The 22,399-nt window shown below is 40.0% G+C and overlaps 1 long non-coding RNA gene across 1 annotated transcript in view; it reads left to right on the top strand.

Moving 5' to 3' along the window:
* Nucleotides 1-20,903, top strand: part of LOC123365733 — a 34,059-nt gene extending 13,156 nt beyond the window's left edge. The window contains exons 2-3 of the long non-coding RNA XR_006577717.1: nucleotides 13,065-13,123; nucleotides 20,754-20,903. This is a non-coding gene — a long non-coding RNA (uncharacterized LOC123365733). The remainder of the gene's footprint in view (nucleotides 1-13,064; nucleotides 13,124-20,753) is intronic.
* Nucleotides 20,904-22,399: the final 1,496 nt, after the last annotated feature.

Below are 22,399 nucleotides of genomic sequence, written 5' to 3'. Positions count from 1 at the left end.
GGGAGGGTTGATTACATGGCCTCTGAAGGTCCCTCTCAGCCCTACATTCCTATGATTCTATGATATAAAGTGACTTCAACTTCAAAAGTTGGTTGACCATTCAAGTTTTTTATTCAGTTAGTCGAGAGTTGATGGCATCTAAATAGAGAGGTATCCACACAGCACGCGTCTTCTAGGATAGCCATTTTGTGGAAGAAGAGATGGAGAGCCACCTTTAGTGAAGTCTTTAGATATTTGCTGGATTCCAGATTTTTTTTTTCAGATTTCAAAGCATTTTTATGCAGTTTTTTGGGCATACTCTCCTGAAACGAATGTTATACAGTGAGCTCTGTCTCACTCCCATAAAACAAAAGTCTGCCTGCCAGCCAAGCATCAATTCTTTCTCCAGTTCTATTCAACATCTACATGCAGCCACTATGTGAACTGGTCAGACAAATATGGACTCAAGTGCCAACAACCTAAGGATGACAAAGTTCTACGTATCCTTCACCACTCGTAACCATCCCACTACCACCAAGATGACCCAGTGCTTGTACAATATCGGCTCATGGATGAAGAACAGCCAGTTGAAGTTAAACCAAACAAGACACAGGTGATGCTGGTTGGCAGAAGAAAGTACTATGAAGAGTTCGTAGCCATGGTTCACTTTCCTTTGGTTGAAGGTACATGCCCACAATCCATCAATTCAGACTGTAGTTCAGGAGTGCCCCTGGGTTCCTCATTGACTGACTTCTCACATATCTGCATCTCCAAGTAATGCTTTCTTAGGAGACCACATCCTTTCTTGATGGATAATGACCTGGCCTCAGTTATTCATGCTTTCATCATCTCCCATCTGGAAAACAGCAATCAATATACAAATGTATTGGGAATGAAGCCATCAGCACACAGGAAATTCCAAGTACAGAACACTATACCCATCAACAACACCGGCCACCACAAACACATCAGATATGTTCTTCATCGTCTATGCTAGCTTCTGTAGAATTCTGAATTAATTTAAAGGTCTTAGTCCTTATCTTCAGGGTGCTCTATGGCCTGGGCCCAAGATATCTAAAAGACCTCCTAAACTCCAGGATAAAGATTGTTGTCACCAATTCCAATCCTCTGGAGCAATAGAACTTTCTACCATGTTACACGTGTGAGTAGAGGAGAAGGGAATACAAACATGGCTGTAGTTTGGGATGGGCATGGGGGGGCATTGTCCCCCCCCCAAACTGCAAACGTGTGGCCCGGTTGGGCTGGTTGAAGCTGCCCTCTTCTTCCCCCCCTCCCTCATATAGAACTCAAACTATGCTTATGGGTACAGATGTCATGTTAAGCATTTATGTTGAAGATATTTAATATTCAGTAAATACATATTTTAAAAAGAAATCTTTGTAGACATTCACCACTGGCTGTTGTGCATTTAGACCCTGATCTAAAGTCTGAAGACAATTAGTTCTCAGCAAATAGAAACTTCATCTTTTATTCTTAGGGCCTTTCCTGATATATTTGTCACTGTGATCACCCTGGGAATTAATTTGACCCTTTTCTAACACCAGATGGTACACTGTATCATGTAATTGTCACTTTCAGAGTCTTTAATGGTTTTCATACTTGGTGTATAAATCAGTTGCCACAAAAAGACCCGGGGAAGGCTTTAGGGAGTATTGCAACAGTATCTTGTATTAAAAGCAGTGGAATAGAAATCAGCATTAAAGTGTATGGTATGAGTAAAGCAAAGAACATATGGAGAGTTATTAGTGTATTCTTTTCTAAACATCATTGTTTCATTTCCACATTCTGAGATAACTTAACATTTACATAAACTGGGGTGTTAGGAATATGCAATTAAAACCTCCCACCTTTACTATTGCTGAGAATCTGAAAAGAAGCCATTTATGAGCAATTTGTGAGCTCTCTTCATAGGTCATCTGTACTTTTATGACGCTCCCCCAGGGCTACCTGGGAATAATGTTAAGAAAAGTCATACAGCAACATTTCAGAAATATACTAAGTTGCAGGGGCTGATGTACATTTAAAAATGGCTCTGAGAAATTGTTCCTAAACCAAACAAAAACCTGAAAAAGTTATGTAACCTTTTAGAACATGCTTCCTCCAGGCTCAGTTTCATTTTGGAGACTATCAGAATGAGCTTTATAGAATAGTGAAGTAACCATTTAAATTATATTTTTAAAAGCTCATTTAACTCAATATTGGACTTTCTGCATGTCCAGAAATCAAGGAAATATGGTATTAATAGATTCTAGGACTGGAAGGGACCTCGAGAGGTCATCAAGTCCAGTCCCCTGCCCTCATGGCAGGACCAAATACTGTCTAGACCATCCCTGATAGACATTTATCTAACATGCTCTTAAATATCTCCAGAGATGGAGATTCCACAACCTCCCTGGGCAATTTATTCCAGTGTTTAACCACCCTGACAGTTAGGAATTTTTTCCTAATGTCCAACCTAAACCACCCTTGCTGCAGTTTAAGCCCATTGCTTCTTGTTCTATCCTTAGAGGCTAAGGTGAACAAGTTTTCTCCCTCCTCCTTATGACACCCTTTTAGATACCTGAAAACTGATATCATGTCCCCTCTCAGTCTTCTCTTTTCCAAACTAAACAAACCCAATTCTTTCAGCTTTCCTTCATAGGTCATGTTCTCTAGACCTTTAATCATTCTTGTTGCCCTTCTCTGGACCCTCTCCAATTTCTCCACGTCTTTCTTGAAATGCAGTGCCCAGAACTGGACACAATACTCCAGCTGAGGCCTGACCAGCGCAGAGTAGAGCAGAAGAATGACTTCTCGTGTCTTGCTCACAACACATCTGTTAATGCATCCCAGAATCATGTTTCCTTTTTTTGCAACAGCATCACACTGACTCATATTTAGCTTGTGGTCCACTATAACCCCTAGATCCTTTTCTGCTGTACTCCTTCCTAGACAGTCTCTTCCCATTCTGTATGTGTGAAACTGATTGTTCCTTCCTAAGTGGAGCACTTTGCATTTGTCTTTATTAAACTTCATCCGGTTTACCTCAGACCATTTCTCCAATTTGTCCAGATCATTTTGAATTATGACCTGATCCTCCAAAGCAGTTGCAATCCCTCCCAGTTTGGTATCATCTGCAAACTTAATAAGTGGACTTTCTATGCCAATATCTAAGTCGTTGATGAAGATATTGAACAGAGCTGGTCCCAAAACCCAAGACCCCTGCGGAACCCCACTTGTTATACCTTTTCAGCAAGATTGGGAACCATTAATAACTACTCTCTGAGTATGGTTATCCAGCCAGTTATGCACCCACCTTATAGTAGCCCCATCTAAGTTGTATTTGCCTAGTTTATTGATAAGAATATCATGCAAGACCATATCAAATGCCTTACTAAAGTCTAGGTATACCACATCCACCGCTTCTCCCTTATCCACAAGACTCGTTACCCTATCAAAGAAAGCGATCAGATTGGTTTGACATGATTTGTTCTTTACAAATCCATACTGGCTATTCCCTATCACCTTACCACCTTCCAAGTGTTTATTTGCAGATGATTTCCTTAATTACTTGCTCCATTATCTTCCCTGGCACAGAAGTTAAACTAACTGGTCTGTAGTTTCCTGGGTTGTTTTTATTTCCCTTTTTATAGATGGGCACTATATTTGCCCTTTTCCAGTCTTCTGGAATCTCTCCTGTCTCCCATGATTTTCCAAAGATAATAGCTAGAGGCTCAGATATCTCCTCTATTAGCTCCTTGAGTATTCTAGGATGCATTTCATCAGGCCCGGTGACTTGCAGGCATCTAACTTTTCTAAGTGATTTTTAACGTATTCTTTTTTTATTTTATCTTCTAAACCTACCCCTTTCCCATTAGCATTCACTATGCTAGGCATTCCTTCAGACATCTTGGTGAAGACCAAAACAAAGAAGTCATTAAGCATCTCTGCCATTTCCAAGTGTCCTGTTACTGTTCCTCCCTCCTCACTGAGCAGTGGGCCTACCCTGTCCTTGGTCTTCCTCTTACTTCTAATGTATTCCTTTCTTTGGTTGCAATTGCATGTAGAGTAGTTAATTTCTTTGGGTTATCCAATTTTTAACAGCTTATGTCTACATTCAGATTTTTTTTCATTTTGACATGTGTACACACAATACCACAAGAGACATTTATAACAAAGACACTGTATACATTTTGCTGCATCAACAGCAATGGAACGTAAAAACTGAAATTGCCGTTTGTCTTTTCTTTATCCTAGTATTGTCTGAGAGGGGACAGAGTGACAGTTTATATGGCTCACTGAAATCTCTTTGGTTAATGTCAGAGAAGATGGTGGTGTACAACAAAACCCTATGTCACAGTCAGGTTGTGGACAGCTAGACCTAGTAGCCAAAGCCAGAGTCCACAGTCACAAAACAGGAGTCAAAGGTCAGGATACCAGAAGATCAGAATCAGGAGAGAAAATGGAGATCAGAATCACAAGTTGGGAACCAAAGTCAGGACAGGACAGGACGCCAACTGGAGGTCAGGAATCACAGGTCAGGTGTCGATTCAAGCTAGGCTGGGATGCCAGGAAATTGTGGAGTCAGAGCCAGAGCTGAGTTGTTTGAACAGCTTCCTGTTCCTGCTGCTGGCATAAGTAGGGCCAGTGGGCCAATCAGCTGCTTTGGGGCTCCACCAATTGGAGCTCAGGGATGGAGCTTGATACTGGGGCTGGGCTTCACGGGTCCCAGGTGTAAGCCATTGTCAGAATGCTGCTAGGTGGAGGCTTGGAGTGTGGTTGCTCTCATGAACCCTGTGGACTTGGGTGTGAGACCTATTGGTCATGACACAATGTTTCTAGGAAATGTCAAGATCATCCTCATGAGGAATTAACCTAACAACCTCCCTCCATCCCATGTCCTCAATTATAGACAAATAGGAAGGCAGACACCCATGAAAATATTCCCTTTAAAATGCCTAAATGAATGTTAAATCAAAATCAATTGGGGCTTGAAATGAAGTAGGTATATGAATGCCAGACAGCCTACTTGTCAGAATAGTCCCATAAGGCTTTAAGCTTTTACTAGGCAACTTCACACAGACATTTTCATTTGAAAGTCATCTTACTCATTGTGTATGGTCTTGAAAAGAAATCTCTAAAGCCAGTGGTGCTCCAAGTAGAGGCTTTTGTGTTTTCCTCAGTTGGGAAGCTAGCTGTGTGTGAACAAAGAGGTAGATATGTTAACACTTAGTCAGATGCATGCATGAAGGGTGGATTACATTGTATGTCTGTAGAAAAGAAAAAGGGTTTGACAAAACAGGTGAAACAGCTCAGTGTAAATTAAGAAACGTTGTTAATATAGTGTGTGGGCAAAACAACACCCTGCAGCAATTTTAGCTCCAAGTTTGTGACGCATTTTTAGTGGGTAAAAAGCATCTTTTAATTGCAATTACTCTAAGTGAAATGTACATATATGGCTGAAAGGGGAAAATGTGCTCTGGATGCAAATCTGCAAGATGTCAAAGCAGAGGTTGCTTTTAGTATGATATTAATTATACCTGAAAGCTCATGCAGTCTCCCTTTAATAAAGTATTCATATGAGTGATGCTAGTAGGCATTTCCTGGTTAGTGTCCGCAGTGTGACATTAGCGCTCAGAATAGACCACTTAATTAAAAAAGAAGTGTGCAAAATAGGAGCCTGTTATATTACAAGACCTTACACTCATTCTAGGGTGTCTTCTCATTATGGCTGTGCAGTGCACAAGTCAGTATGAGCTTGTCTTCCCCTGGAGGGACAGGCCTCAAATCTACTAAATTGAATTTTAATAACGTTCTACAGCTCTGATACACATTCTACTGATAATGACTGGGAACAGAATGGGATAGATCTTGTTTCCAAAGTCCAAAATCTTGTATGTATTTAAAATTTGTATTAATGCAGTGCCCAGCTACTCCAGTCCGGAGTAGTACCCAATTCTACTAGGTACTGCTGTGCAGGGAGGGATAGCTCAGTGGTTTGAGCACTGGCCAACTGTTAAACCCAGGCTTGTGAGTTCAATCCTTGAGGGGGCCAATTAGATATTTGGGGCAAAAATCTGTCTGGGGATTGGTCCTGCTTTGAACAGGGGGATGAACTAGATGACCTCCCAAGGTCCCTTCCACCCCTGATATTCTATGAAATGCATGTGAAGAAATGGTCCTTTGACCAGAAGAGCTTTTAATCTAAGATGACCATCTACCCAGCCATTTATTCCTAATTTCATTATTTTGCCTTTGGATATGCATGTTCCTCAAGTCAGAGCTACAGTTTCTTTTGTGAGGTTGTAGTTGTACCACAAAGGGCAGAAGCTGTACCAAAGTTAGAGCCGCTGTACATTTGTCCCTTAAATAAATGTCAGTGCACATATATTGGGTTCACATGTACCATAAGATAATGTTCCTTACAGGTGTTTTACCTTTATGCTGGATTAATTCCAGGTGATGTTTAGCACTGACATGCATCAATTTTTCCTAAACAAATTGAGAGTTATTAATTGAATGTATTCACTAGTTCTGCTTTTCATTCCGTGTTTGTACATCTCCTAAAGCACATTGGGGTCTGGTCCAAGAGAAGGGCTCCTAGGCACTATGGTAATACAGTACAAGTAATAATAATAATATTTCTGATGTTTAAAATTTGCCAGGATAGCTGAATTTCATCTGCTTTGCTCCTTTGGTAATTATACCTGACAAAAGTGAGTGTTACAAACTACCATCAGGATGAGTACGTGGAGAATTCTGATTTGGCAGCATTTTACACCCACTTGGCTCAGTTGGAAGGCCCCAATCCTTCGAACATTTACACCCATTCTATATTTTAAGCACAGGAGAATTCCCATTGTCCTCAGCTGGCCTACTCGTACGCTTAAAGCTGTTCTCCAGTTTCCCATTCAGGAAACCCATTTTCCATAGCAAGACCCTCTCTAGTATCTTCTCCCATCTATCCAGGAACTAGCCAGGATTCCCTTCTTAATTAGTAAGTTGAGAGGCAGGGTGGACACTTGGATTGAGAACCCTTGATTTAAAGTTAAGTGTTTGGAGGACCAAGCCTTAACTGAATACACGAGGTGTAAGAGAGTGGAGAATAAGACCCAGAATTCTGTATGAACGTAAGTGCTACAGAAATTGGTCCACAAGTAACTGAATTCCTTTGACAGGCATTTTTTATCATCAGGCGCTGATTTAAGTGACTTCATTACACATCTAAACTGAAAATAGTAGTTTATCAAAATGGTGGATTGGAGTCTTTAATTACTGCTTAATGATTGATCTATAAATAGCCAAGATATATAAATAAGGAAATGTTTTGCAACAATTCTAATCTAAAGCTACAAAATATATGTAGGGTGGCAAATGTGGGAGGGAGACCATCGAGTAACCATGACAGACTGAAACTTGGCATACAAAGTCTCAACATGGGAGTAATATACTTTAAGGTTTCATAGGATTCCACAATGACCTAAGGGCTTAAGTGCTGTTTTTTTTTCTATTGTCTGAACAACACAAATGCCTATAATGTTTCAGAAATCTCAGTAAACCCAATTTGTAATGGTGCTTAATTTGACATTCTCTTTGTCAAAATATCAAAAGGAACTAATTCTACATTAATGAACAAGCAACATGCAAGATATTCTGCTTGCAAATTAGGTTTGGTTTAAGTTCAAAGAAAAGTTTGTAAAAGATCAAAGAATGCATCTAAACTACTGAAAAATCAGTTTAGTTAGTGCTGCCTAAAATATCTGAAGCATTTCTTTTATAAAAATGAAGTTTGAAGTGAGAATCTGCATATGAGTAGCAGAGCCATATTGCCTCCTGCTAAAGGCAGTGACTCAGTGACATGATCTAGCTCTTAGGCTGTGTCTTCACTGCCAAAAGAGTTCTGTATATATGGGTTATAACTAGTATACATTCATGATTTCATTGTAAAATTCTAATGGAGACGAAGCTATGTAGCTTTCATTGCTGGAGGGACCTCATCTAACTACCTTATGATAAAAGCTGGCTATGGCTTGTCTCCACTAAGATTTGATGCCAAGATAACTGACACACATTATTATTATTTGTATTACTGTAATGCCTAGGTGTCCCAGTCACAGACTAGGACCCCGCGATGCTATGCACTATCCAAACACAGAACAAAAGACAATCCCTGCCCCAAAGAGTTATAATCTAAGTATAAGACAAGAGACAACAGACGGATACAGACAGACAGATGAGAGGTACAAGGAAACAATGAAACTGTATTAGTCAGTGTGATAGGCAGAGGTCTCTGCATGCCAGTTGCCTACCTAGGCCTCACTGCTGTCAATTTTTTTGTAGACAGGATGAAAAAGGAGAGTTTTAAGGAGTATTTGAAGGAGCATACCCAGGTGTCTTTGTTTACAGGTCTCTCCTCCCAAGCAGAAGGGGAAGACTGGGAGAAAACACAAAGGTGTGCGTTTGAAAACTTAAGTGGATGATGGATTCTAGTGTTACGGGCCAGTCAGTAGTGGGAGCTGACATTTCAATAGTGAATGAAAGATAATTGGTAGGATGTGGAAAGTGAAGATCGTCAGTTTACGTCGGATGCGAAGAGAGGAGTGACATGGTCAAAGCGATGGGCTAGGAAACTATCTTTCAGCAACATTCTGAATGGATATGAGTGGATTGCATATGTCAAGGCCAGAGAGAATGTTGGAATAATCGTGAAATGAGATTATGAGAACCTGGACAAGAGTCTTAGTGGTACAGATGGATAGGAAAATCAGTATGTTACATGGAAAGAATTTGACATAGACTGTATGTGAGGATCTAGACCAAGGATCGGCATCCTTTGGCACATGGCCTGCCAGGGTAATCCCCCTAGTGGGCCAGGCCACTTTGTTTACTTGCCATGTCCACAGGCTCGGCCAATCGCGGCTCCCAATGGCTGCGGATCGCTGCTCCAGGCCAATGGGGGCTGCAGGGAGCGGCGCGGACTGAGGGATGTACTGGCCGCCACTTCCCGCAGCCCCCATTGGCCTGGAGCAGCAAACCAGAGCAAGTGGGAGCCGCGATCGGCCAAACCTGAGGATGCAGCAGGTAAACAAACTGGCCCAGCCCACCAGGGGGCTTACCCTGGCGGGCCGTGGGCCAATCTGATCTAGACAGAGGTCAGATTTGAAGATGATGCCCAAGTTATGAGCCTGATTGACTGGCCAGGGGCTGTTTGCTGTTGCAGAGCTGTGATTGGGTGTGTATAGAGCAGGAGATTTACAATCAGTGCTCTGTCACTGATAATCTCTGAGATCCTATTGGCTTCAACTGGTGCTGTGGGTTTACCTCTGAAAAGTCAGTCCATTAATTCCTTTCAAACTAGTTTCCTATCAGCAAAATAATACTTATTTATCTGACAGTGGTGTCACGGAGCTTAGTTAAATTCATGTTTTTAAGTAAAGCCCTTTGAAATCCATAGATGAAAGGAGGTGTAGAGGTGCAAAGTATTGTCAAAAACTCAGATAGGTTCTACTATTAATTTGTAAATATTAATGTATTACACACAATACATTGTTTGTACAGCACCTAACACAAAGGTGTCCTGGTCCATGACCAGAGCTCCTAGAACTAAAGCAATACAAATAATAAATAATAATAATATTCCTGAATGAGGCAGCATCACCACTGCAGAAAAATCTCAATTGTCAACACTAGTTGGAAACAAAACAATATATTGTTATTGCAGTAATTTTCAATAACAATAAGACAAAATGTAGCACAGCCTCAGAGGACCAAATTTTCTCTCAAAAGAGACTTCAAGTAAGTAATTTGTCAGTGAAAAGTAATTGTACAAATGAATTTTTGGAGGTGAAGTATCCCAGCCTACTGTGCTTAACAAAGCTATAGCATACTCTGCAGATACAGTACACTGCTTTATGGTTAAATCCAAGACACACAGGCAAACTGGTTAGGTTGAGATCCTGCAGTGGTTCCAACATTAATGGAACTCCATTGATTTCAGTGAGAGTCTGCCTGAGCGGCCCCCTGCACCCACGTGAATCCCCCTTAAAGGCAACTGGGAACTGCCTGCATGAAGTTGGTTGAGGGATCTGTTCCTAGTCTGTTTAGCAAATAAGATAAACAAATCTAGTCCATTGATCTTTTTAAAAAAAAATCATTTTTTGTCTGGCAAATCCTTCTCAAATGGAAGGAACTCAGCATTCATTCATGGATTATTATTTTTATATAGACATATAGAGAAATTTGTTTAAGCAGCTTTCCTTCTCTTTTTTATAATAAATGTAATTCAACAAGTTGTTTCCTATATTACATATCTATCACTGATCTGAATTCTAAGGATGCATTAAGAAACATAAAACGTATAATATTTGCTGCACTAAGATAAGAAAAAGCCTTTTTTTTTGTTTGTTTGTTTTTTTAATATTACATGTATCCCACTTGGATTACTGTGAGGATACTGCCATCTCTGAAGACGTATCAGGAAAATATGATTGAATTTCTGAACTTTTCTGTGTTATTTTAGACACCTTAGCATAATTAATCGAAAAAAAAAACCAAAAAAACCAAAACAGTCACCCCAGAAGAAAAGCAAATCAGTTCTTGTCAGTCAGAGCAGGAGGGCAGCTGAAAACTACACAAAGCTCTTCATTATTAGCACATTAATGCATGCTAGATTAATACAAATTCAAAACTTTTCTGAGGATTATCTCTATCTATTGCTTCAGTGACTTCGCTAAGTCAGGAGTCTATCTGCATACAGAGGGGTTGTGGAAAGTCACAATATGGTCCTTTGAAAGGAAAGAAAATTGCTCTTATTTTTGTTAGTATGTATTCTGAAGCTTATATGATCCAAATAATTTTCTGTGAAGTCTGTAAACTGTGAAATGCTCTAAATTGCCATTGGCATTTTCAACTCTACTGCTAGCTCTCTGTTAAAAGATGACTATTTGTGCTCAGACTTGCATGATTACATATGGGGGGGAAAGGGCGGGAGCCTATATTTTCCTAGTTAATAGCTTGATTAAAAAGTTCTATGTTTCAACATTAAGCACGCAATCCTGCAGACATCTAGCACTCAGATATTACTATGATAAGCACAGCATAAGAACCCTTATAGACTAGATTAGGAACACTTATGCATGTGTTATATTTTACTACCATGAGTAGTCTTATTAAAATCAATGAAACTATTCATGACAGCGGAGCTAAGCATGTGCCTAAGTGTTTGTTAGATTAAGGCCCTAGTCTGTAGTTTGATTGTTAAACTAGTAATGAAGTAGGATACGAATGGGTTTGCCCCACTCTTGGCTACTTCTGGTGTGTCATATGGTATCACTTTTTTTCAGCGTACTGGCCAAAATCAGAAATAGGCTCAAAAATTGTGTTTGACTCCCTGAGTTGAAAGACTGTTTATATCAAATCATACAGTACTGCTTGGCACTTGTGAGGAACACGTCCAAGGATTCCTAAAGACTGATATAAAGATGAATGAAACAAGCATCAAAACATTAACAGGAGGTACTACAAAAAAGTAGCATTGTACACATTTTACCAAAGGGGGGAGAGAGAGAGACAGTAAGTTCAAAATTGTCTAAAGGGTACATTAATTTAGGTAGAGAACTTGAAACACTCACGGCCTGATTTTCAGGGGGGCGATACCTATAGCTCCCATTGATTTCAAACAGAGATTGTGATTTGTCACTCGATATTTGAGGCAGAGTTGAGAATAGACTTCTTGAAGAGAATCTCTTGACTTCTAGTATTTTGTGTAGAAGCCTATAAATGATTTATTATATTTAAAATGACTAAGAAAAAGTAATACTTCACAATTACAAGTTAATAAACAATGTACCTAATTCTGTTCCTTTTGAAATAGTTGAGAATAAGAAAATGAATAGAGAATCTGTTGTATGCTTTGAGTTATAACTGAAGCACTTGAATTAACTAAAAATGTTCAAATACAGCCTGAGATATAGAGCAAAGTATTGGCTAATTATACTAATGTTAAATCAGGGTAATTCCACTGAAGTGAATGGAATGACTCCAGTTTTATACTGAACCTAATTATCTGCAAATCTCCTCCCACACTGCATATAGGTTCCACCCCCAGCTCTTCAGATCAACAGCTGTGTTAGTGAAAGGGATGAATGTACCAGGAATTTGGTATCCACTTTGAAACTTATATACTATAGAATATGTGAAAAAATTCACACTGACAAATACAGTGAAAATCAAATTTTATGCTAGTTTAATGAAAATAATAAAATTATTACTTTATATTTCTCTAGTGCCTTCTATCCAAGTGCTTTAGAAATAGTAATTAACTGGTGAAACATAAGTAGTATTATCCACTTTTTACCAAGAAACTGTAGTTAAGCCAATGACACAATGGAAGTCAAGAACAGAATCCACACCTTTCTGTTCCTATGCCTGTGCTAGTTCCTAGACAATGCAGGTTCCATCCATTACAAATGGGATTTTTGTCTTTGTTCTGATTTTCCACCATATGGCTTGGGTGAAGCTGGCAAAATTTCACCTTGAGCAAAAATGTGGAAACTTTGGATTTGTTCCCAACCAGAATGTATCCATTATTTTGTCATACAAAGTGCTTCTCACAGAATGGCAAAAATTTTCCTTTCGCCAGCTCATGTGTTCCTCTAAAACATGAAATATTTCAGTGGTTGTTTTGCATGGCTCTTCATACAGTGGATGAGTAATTCATGCTTTACGGTATTTTGCTTAAAGGAAATTACCTACCATTCCTATAAAGTATCCACTTTATCTGTGTTCTTATAGCTCATATGCCATGGCCATATATGTTGTTTTTTCTTTTGCTAGCAAGAAATAGAATAAAAGCAGATAGTGAGCATTCCCTTCTGGGACCCTACCGCTAATGAATAAGAGAAAATACTTCAAAGATACAGATTCCTTTTTCTTCACTAAGATGTTAAATGACATTATATTGGTTCATGATTAAATCAGCAAAGGATGATATCTTTGGAACACCCATTGTAAGTCATACTGGTATTAATCATCTCCAAGGTGATCTCGGTTACTATGGAAACTATGATGTTTGTTTGTGTTTCTAGCACTGGCTGGTCTCTGAAGTTTGGCAGTCTCCACATAGTAATAGAGCTGATTAGAAATGGTAAGTCTCTGTCATGAATTTTTCATTGCTGCTGTCAGGATGAATCCATCCTTTACAAGAATAATTACTAATTAATAAATCCTATTCTATGTTCAGATGGGAAAGGTTCTCTGTGCTAAACCTGCCCTTTTGTAACCAGGCTCTTTAAACTCCTTCAGGTTTGTTTGTTTTTTTAAGCAAAAAACACCATCTTTAACTAAACTTACTTTATGAAAATATAAACCCTTTGCAACCCATTTTTCTAATGACTTTTAGAACTATTGATATAATACAAAAGGATATTCTTCTTAAATGGAAGCTCAACTTGAATCTTTCCCTCATATTTTATTCAATGCTATTCTCCAGCTTCCCAAGAAAACTGTATGAATAAAAGACTGTGCTATGGTGTGACTAAGGCCCTGTCTGCACTACAAATAAAACCAACTCAGGGCATCAGTTATAACACAGCTGTCCAATAACCCAGCTACAGCATGGTTAAAATGTGTAGAGTAAGTGCAACCTGGCCATGTCTTCAGACATTCATGGGTTAAAATCTTGAACCGTCTGTGTTTGTACTTAGGTCCCATGATTCAGTTATATTTGTAGCATAGATGAGTCCTGTCAGTGCTATCACTGTGCTCATTCACTTTGTGTTGTCAGTCAAGCCCCATCTATAATGAAAGTGTCTGTGGTGCATTAAAACTAATAAAATCCAGTTCTGACTAGTGGCAGGTTTTATCCCCATATTCCTTAGGGGCGAGGGGAAGCATCATATAACTTCCCATAACCAATAGAAACACTATGTAATTTGCTTTAATGAAAAAAGCAAAACAGCACATGATAGATAAAGTTTTACTATTAAATAATATGTACAAAACCTGAATGAGCTATTGAGAATTGATCTTTTTCAGAGTTGGGAGGTGGCTAGAGTGCATTTCATTTTCCTGTTTAAAACGCATTTCTTTGTTTTGTGCAGATAGCTGCTTCACTTTCCTTTTTGGCAGGAAAGAGAAGGACAAAGCTGATACAGCCTGGCAAGTCAATTCAGTTTGTATCAGCATCTAAAATCTGGATATTTATCTGTAGCTTATACAGGGGCGGCTCTAGCAATTTGGCCGCCCCAAGCAGTCATGCCTGTGGGAGGTGCACCGGAGCCGCGGGACCAGCGGATCTCCCGCACGCATGACTGCAGAGGGTTTGCTTGTCCCGCGGCTCCAGTGGACCTCCAGCAGCTGCGGAGGGTTCGCTGGTCCGCGGCTCCGGTGGAGCATCCGCAGTCATGCCTGCGGCAGGTCCACCCAAGCCGCGGGACCAGCGATCCGTCCGCAGTCATGCCTACGGGAGGTCCACTAGTCCTGCGGCTCCGGTGGACCTCCCGCAGGCATGACTGCGGAAGGTCCGCCGGAGCCGGCTGCTGCCCTGCCGGCAAAATGCCGCCCCAAGCGTGCGCTTGCCGCACTGGGGTCTGGAGCCGGCCCTGGCTTATATAAGCCTTGCATCCACCTTTTATTATTTAGTATTATTTATACTATCATTGCACCCAGAGGCCCCCATCAGAATCAGGGCTTGCCTGTGCTAGGTGTCATACAAACACACATAAAGACATGTATAAAACCTCTGCCCAGAAGAGATTACAATCATCTCACATCCCTTCGCTGCTCCTAAAAGACCCTTCTCTGTCAATCCTTCCCCTTCCTTTTTTATAGAAGGCCTGTCCCATCCATCTAGGGTGACCAGACAGCAAGTGTGAAAAATCAGGACAGGGATGGGGGGTAATAGGAGTCTATATAAGAAAAAGACCCAAAATCGCGGCTGTCCCTATAAAATCAGGACATCTGGTCACTCTACATCCATCACCCCTACCTCCACCCTCTACCCCACCCTCGTATATTGTGTTTGGAGCCCAGATTTTGCAAGGAAGTCAACAGTGCTCCTCATGGGCTCTGGTGTCTACCCATGTTGAACTCTTTGCAAGATGGGACCTTGGTGATCAGATATCATAAGGGAGTTGGAAACTGTATGAGAATGAGAGAAGAAAGAATAGGAGGAGGCTGCAAAACATATGGGAAAGGAGAGTGAAAGAACAAGCAAGAAGATAATAGTTGGACTAAAGGAAAAGTAGAATTTTTTTGTCTGGCCTCTGTGGTTGAAAGATCATTTTAACCAAAATAAATATTCAGCTCCTCTGCAGCCCTAACTAATTCAGATCAGTTTGCTTCTCCATTGTAAACAGTGCTCACTTACAAAATGGTACCTGAACAAAAATGTAAAGAAAAAAACCTTTGGAATAAAAGGAGCTAAACTGACTAAAGTAAAAGCAAGTAATTATTTAATTAGCGAGAACTGAAGGAAGTTTTGAAAGCACCCATATTAACATTGAAATAAAACACACATAGCAGTGCCAGAAACATGGTGGTTATTAGCAAATGCAGGTGACTTATACTATGCTGGTGACTCTTAGAAGTAGAGATATATTTCATTCAAGATTTGTAATATAACAATGTACTAATCTTATAACAAGGGTCTGGGGAAACAAAATTAAAATAGATTTAAATAGTGAGAGCTGTATTAAATAAGTTTTTACTCACTCTGTTTGAAATTGCACATAAAAACATTAATATGAGAAATTTTGAGAAATGTTTCACCATTATTTCATGGCTCTACAAATAACCAAACAGATAATATAGAAAGATACAGAATTTCAGCTGGAAGGAAGTTAATATAAAAGAAGTTGATTATTGAATCTGTTAATGAGGATATGGACATGAAATTGTTACCACAGCTTCAAAAATTTCAGAATATTTGTAATGATATGACTACATATATCACACATAGTAGTCATACACATATGACTACACGATCTTTGGTCATTTTGATCCTTCTGAGATGCTATGGGGTCAACATGAATTTTTTCAATGGTGTGCATTGCAAATTTTGTTTGACATTTTTTTTGCAATGCACACCATTGAAAAAATTCATGTTGACCCCATAGCATCACAGAAGGATCAAAATGACCAAAGATCGTGTAGTCATATGGAAAATGATGGATGAACCAGAGCATTGGTTGATGAAATAATGGAATGATCTGAAGTGCCATGAGTACCTGAAGCCAAACTGAGAATCTAGCTTCTGTGGAAAATTGAGTGACATTGCAATTAAAGACACATCTCCTACCAAAAACAGATGAAGTTCTGGAATTTCTAAATACAGGAAAATATAGTAGTCCTTCAGATTTATCAGCAGATAAATATGATCTCAATCATCAGCCTAAAACAATGCTTGGATCATAGAGGGTATATCTACACTTCATTTAAAAAAAAAACATCTGAGACAGTGAGTCTGCATCTGGGTCAGCTGATTTGGGCTTGCAGGGCTTCGGTGCTAAAAATAGCAGTATAGATGTTCGGACTAGGGCTGGAGCCCAGGCTCTGAGAACCTGTGAGGGGGGAGCATTTTAGAGCCACACTATTAGGACAATGAGCCACACTATTAGCATGACTTATGCCATGCTGCACAAGCCTACTTTCAGAATTTCTTCTTTAGTAGGACAGGTTTTTTAGCATTTAGTTACCACAAACAAAGAAACATGAAACCACCAAATTCATATCTGTCTCATAAACTCAGATTTAAAATCCCTAGATCACTACAAGTTGGAACACTAGAAATGGTTGTCACAACTTTTCCCTAGAAATAAATTAGATGAGGGGATATTTTTTCTGTTCAAATGCAATGTAAAGGATTGTTTAAGAGGCAAAGAAACATAAGGGAAAATATAGCTTTAGTCACATTTTTCTTAAATGTTTTTATATTGTTGCATGAAACTTTATTAATAGTATTGGTTGCATTTCAGACATCTAGGGTCAAAGTAAGGTTGTGCAACACTTATACAATTAAAATAGTATGTACAAAGTCCATGACAAAGGCTCCTAGGTGCTATGGTAATACAAATAATAAATAAGAATAATGCCTATAAATAAAGTTTCCAGTCTGTGTGTGTGTGACTCACAGCTAATTACTTTTGTCCAGATCTTGCAGGGGAAGCCCTCTTGAAACAAACACTATAAAACTGAAATAACAATAGCCATGGAAGTGCATACTGACCCCTGTTGCATGGCAGAGGTATTGACCCAGATCATGTGACTGGGGCCAGGAAATAAAAGCCAGTTTCTTACCAGCACTCCATTTGCACCAGACACGTATTATGGGCTTTGTTGTTTATTTCTATGTAATAGTCACTACAAAGACCATTGCAGACAAAAGGTAATCCTTCATAATTACAATCTTCTTTTTTTCTTTCATATTAAAATAGACTTTCTATCAAAATAGGCCTGATTTAATCTGCATTCCATGATTTTATGGATTAGTATCATTCCAAAAAGCAAGAGCAGTACAGGCAGCGCACAAACCAACATTCCTATCCTATTCCTAACTAAATATTAGTCTACTTTATATTCCTGTATACTGTATGTGAATCAAATATATATAATTTAAATTAAGCCTTTCAACATGCTTAATTTAGAAACAAAAGGCATCCTCATATTCAGTCAAGTGAACTTTCCAGTATCAGTTCAGTCCATCTCTAACTGTATACATCAAAGAAATGCCAAAGGTTTACATCAGTATTGCAATGTGGTTTATAGTTGCTTTAAATTTAGATACAGTATGTGAGTCACACATGTATATTTGATCAAGTCAGAATTAATTAACATCCTTAGTCACACTGAGCATGCCATAAATCAAAGCAACAGTTAAAAGAAAAAAACTCATTATCAAGATGTTACATGAAAATGCCACACAAGAAGAATTAGGAATTTGGGTTACTTGCTCAGGCTGCCATATTTTACAGGAAAATACAGAGATTCAAAACTCATTTAAGAGGATATCCTTCCTCATCAAAAATGAGAGCGAGTATTACATGAATAATGATGAGACTGAAATTAGCTCTTGTTCCTTACAGGAGTACTAACTCTGTCTAGTTTAGGGACAGTTACTGAAGAAAGAAAGCTCTCCTATTACAAGTATTTACCAAAATCAAGTGCTTCTTTAGTGCCAGATTCTGGCACCGTCACTCCTGTGGAGTGATAGCTAACTACTACAAGATAGCCACAAAGAGTTCTGTGGCACCTTATAGACTAACAGATGTATTGGAGCATGAGCTTTCGTGAGTGAATTCCCACTTCGTCGGATGATCTGACGAAGTGGGTATTCACCCACGAAAGCTCATGCTCCAATACGTCTGTTAGTCTATAAGATGCCACAGGACTCTTTTTGCTGCTTTTACAGATCCAGACTAACACGGCTACTCCTCTGATACTACAAGATACTACTTTATGTATGGTTGGCAGAAACTGGTCTGTAATTTTTTTAGTTGTATTTAGTGCTTGTGAAAGGTGCCGAATGATAGATCAATTTTCAGTTCAGTAGTAGCTTCTGGACACTGTCCTGTCAGTCTGCTTCAACCATGAGAGAACAACCCTAAAGATAAGAGCGCAGTTCAGATTCTATACTCATTCAATTGTAAGCCTTTCTGTTGGGAATTTTGCAGAGATACTGAACTGGTCTGCCAATTAATTTCACATAGGCCCCCTGTGACAAAGTCAGACTGGACTGCCACCAGAGAGTGGTCCTGTTGGGTTCCAGGAAGTGGGTGGGCCACCAGAGAATGGTGGAAGACAGGTATGCCAAAAGCCCTTTTCCCTATGAGTTAAAAAAGTTACATCAGGTCAACTAAGTCCAACTAAGAGTTGCCAGTAGCCTTTAAAAACCCGTCTTCTGATGGAAGAGGTGACAGATAAACGGCAGAAGCATTAATGGCAGCAGTGAGAAGAGGCTTCTCCTGAGTGGAAGGCTGCTCTCCTCCTTATAGAGAAAACAACCGAGCTAATGGATTGTTTGGGGAAAGACTGGCACCCAGCAGCCAGCATAATAGGATAATACCCAAGCAAGGCGGCAGGGAAAGGTATTCCCTTGTTGTGTTATAAGTTGCTTTTTATTTTTTTATTTGGCTGAAGAGTACTGCTCCCCCCGCCAGCCGAGGCTCACTTTTTGTAAATATTGGAAAATAAAACCAAGTGATGAATAAAAACTCTCTGGAGTGGGACTGATTTACCCTAGCCTCCCAACCCATCACCAGAGGGGGAAACACTGAGCCAAGCAAGTCAAAGGAGGTGCCTTGCCACACACCATATAGTATTCTGTAGCTGTTGGATGGTAGTAGCTAGGGCTAGTTGATTGCTGCCAAACACTATTTACAACCATTCATTTGAAATTTGATCAGATTTTTTTTTTTTACTTTTGTGCAAATATTTGTGAAAACAGGGTTTGGATTTCACAAATGTTAGGAAATGTTTATTCTTCATAGAAATACTACTATCTCCATGTAGAGAAGGGTATTTGTGGATTAACACGAGTATTTATTATTTGCTTTTATTGTTCTCTTGCTTAGAAGGTTTCAGTCATCTAATCAGGAGGGGAAACACCACCATTAGATTAGGGTTGGGATTTTCAAAGGAGCCTGATGAGTTAGGTGCTGAAATTCCCCTGACGTTCGATTAATTTCCTTCCTAAATCTCAGTTTAAGTGAACAATTACACACCACAAATGATGAATAATAACTAGTGAATATTAAAAGTGAACAGTTTGCAGACATTCCGTAGGGTGAAAATTGTTTAATCAAACTATCTGGTAAATTGTTATAAATATCAAATACATGAGTGAAAAGTGGGATGAATTCACAAACATTCAATGAAAAGGGGTGGGGGAACCTAATTTCACACTGGATATTATTCAGAATTAATTTGACCAGCCTTAGTAATAATGTGGGCACAATTGATCCATTCACACCATTAAGTTATAGGTGAAGGTCTCTGTATTCCATTGCTAGTCCCCTGAAACAGCACATTTGTATGATGTTTGGGCCTCCTTTTTTTGTATAATGGTCCTTTCCTAATCTTTCAGTTGTGTTTTGTTCTCACATGAATGTTGTGTGTGACTCACTGGCAGGCCTGAAAAATACTGGTAAATATGAACATATCAGGGCCGCCCAGAGGATTCAGGGGACCTGGGGCAAAGTGGGGGACCTGTGGCACTTGTACTCACCCGGCGGCGGTCCAGGTCTTTGGCGGCATTTCGGCTGCGGGGGGCCCTTCAGTCACTTCGCGTCTTCAGCCGCACTGAAGGGCCCCCCGCTGCTGAAATGCGCCGAAGACCTGGACCACTGCCGGGCCAGGGCTCGCGGGGCCCGGGTCCTGGGGCAAATTGCCCAACTTGCCCCCCCCTTCTGGGTGGCCCTGGAACATGTCCAAGAGATCAGAGCGGGAGGGGGTTAAGGTTAATACTAGGTTGGCCGTAGTCAGCTGTGGAGATGGGAAGCAGAAGAAAAGTGATTTTCTGCATTAGGGAGGCAGGATATCTGCTCTGAACTGTACTTGTAGAACAGAGATTTGGGTTCTGATACAGCCAGTCTGCCCCCCAGGAAGAAATAGTTTTCCAACATCAGCCTTAAAACCCTAGTGGATGGGAAGTAGGTTATTGTCTGAAACATACCAGGCTATACCTAGGTATAGCAACTGTCCGTGTGTTTCATCTATTTTTAATACCTAGCAGAGCTGTTACTGGGACAAAAACAACATGAGATTTGCTCTTCTTGCAGTGTTTTCATCATCGAAGAACTAAAATAACATATATGCTGATCTTTTCATGTCTCTGTGTTGAAGAAGAAGAAGAAGCAGAAGAAATGAAAATTTAACCCCAAGTAAATATTAGTATTTGGAAGAAAAATTGAAATATTAAATCCCAGATATCCATCCGCCATTTTTATTCCTTCTCTGGGCAAACAGACATCATTCAGTTATGTGGGCCATTGCTGAAAATATATTGGATTACACTTCAGCCTTATAAAGCAAAGAATAAAAGGAAAGACAGCTCCCTACTTTACCTGGCGTGAGATGCTCACACTAGAATGTGTCTAATGAGGGTCTGACTTTTGATGTGGTTCACTTGACAGACAGTTCTTGCAGGCAGTTTGTGGTAATACGGAGCTAAGGGAGTAGTTATTTCAAACAGTACAATACATCTATGGATGGATAGATTAAAGATTTAGCTAGCCTTAGGCACAACATGAAATTACATCCTCCTCCTCTTCCTCCAGCTTTTGCAGTGAAATAGACATGGTCTCTTTGTGAGACCTGCTTTGGAGGATTTATTTTTAAAGAATGCAAAATGTGACATTTTGGACATATCACTGTTGATTATCACCATTTACCTTAATTCTTGGTCTTATTGTATCAGAGGTGTAGCCGTGTTAGTCTGGTTCTGTAGAAGCAGCAAAGAATCCTGTGGCACCTTATAGACTAACAGACGTTTTGCAGCATGAGCTTTCGTGGGTGAATACCCACTTCTTCAGATGCAAGTGGTGGAAATTTCCTGGGGCAGGTATATATAAGCAAGCAAGAAGCAAGCTAGAGATAACGAGGTTAGATCAATCAGGGTGGATGAGGCCCTGTTCTAGCAGTTGAGGTGTGAAAACCAAGGGAGGAGAAACTGGTTCTGTAATTGGCAAGCCATTCACAGTCTTTGTTTAGTCCTGAGCTGATGGTGTCAAATTTGCAGATGAACTGGAGCTCAGCAGTTTCTCTTTGAAGTCTGGTCCTAAAGTTTTTTTGCTGTAGGATGGCCACCTTAAGATCTGCTATTGTGTGGCCAGGGAGGTTGAAGTGTTCTCCTACAGGTTTTTGTATATTGCCATTCCTAATGTCTGATTTGTGTCCATTTATCCTTTTCCTTAGAGACTGTCCAGTTTGGCCGATGTACATAGCAGAGGGGCATTGCTGGCATATGATGGCATATATTACATTGGTGGAAGTGCAGGTGAATGAACCGGTGATGTTGTGGCTGATCTGGTTTGGTCCTGTGATGGTGTTGCTGGTGTAGATATGTGGGCAGAGTTGGCATCGAGGTTTGTTGCATGGATTGGTTCCTGAGCTAGAGTTACTATGGTGCGGTGTGCAGTTGCTGGTGAGAATATGCTTCAGGTTGGCAGGTTGTCTGTGGGCGAGAACTGGTCTGCCACCCAAGGCCTGTGAAAGTGTGGGATCATTGTCCAGGATGGGTTGTAGATCCCTGATGATGCGTTGTAGGGGTTTTAGCTGGGGACTGTATGTGATGGCCAGTGGAGTCCTGTTGGTTTCTTTCTTGGGTTTGTCTTCCAGTAGGAGGCTTCTGGGTACACATCTGGCTCTGTTGATCTGTTTCCTTATTTCCTCGTGTGGGTACTGTAGTCTTGAGAATGCTTGGTGG

The sequence above is a fragment of the Mauremys mutica genome, chromosome 3 (assembly GCF_020497125.1).
Source record: "Mauremys mutica isolate MM-2020 ecotype Southern chromosome 3, ASM2049712v1, whole genome shotgun sequence".
NCBI lineage: Eukaryota > Metazoa > Chordata > Testudines > Geoemydidae > Mauremys > Mauremys mutica.
Note: the sequence above shows the minus strand (reverse complement) of the source record. Positions and strands in the feature narration are given on the sequence as shown.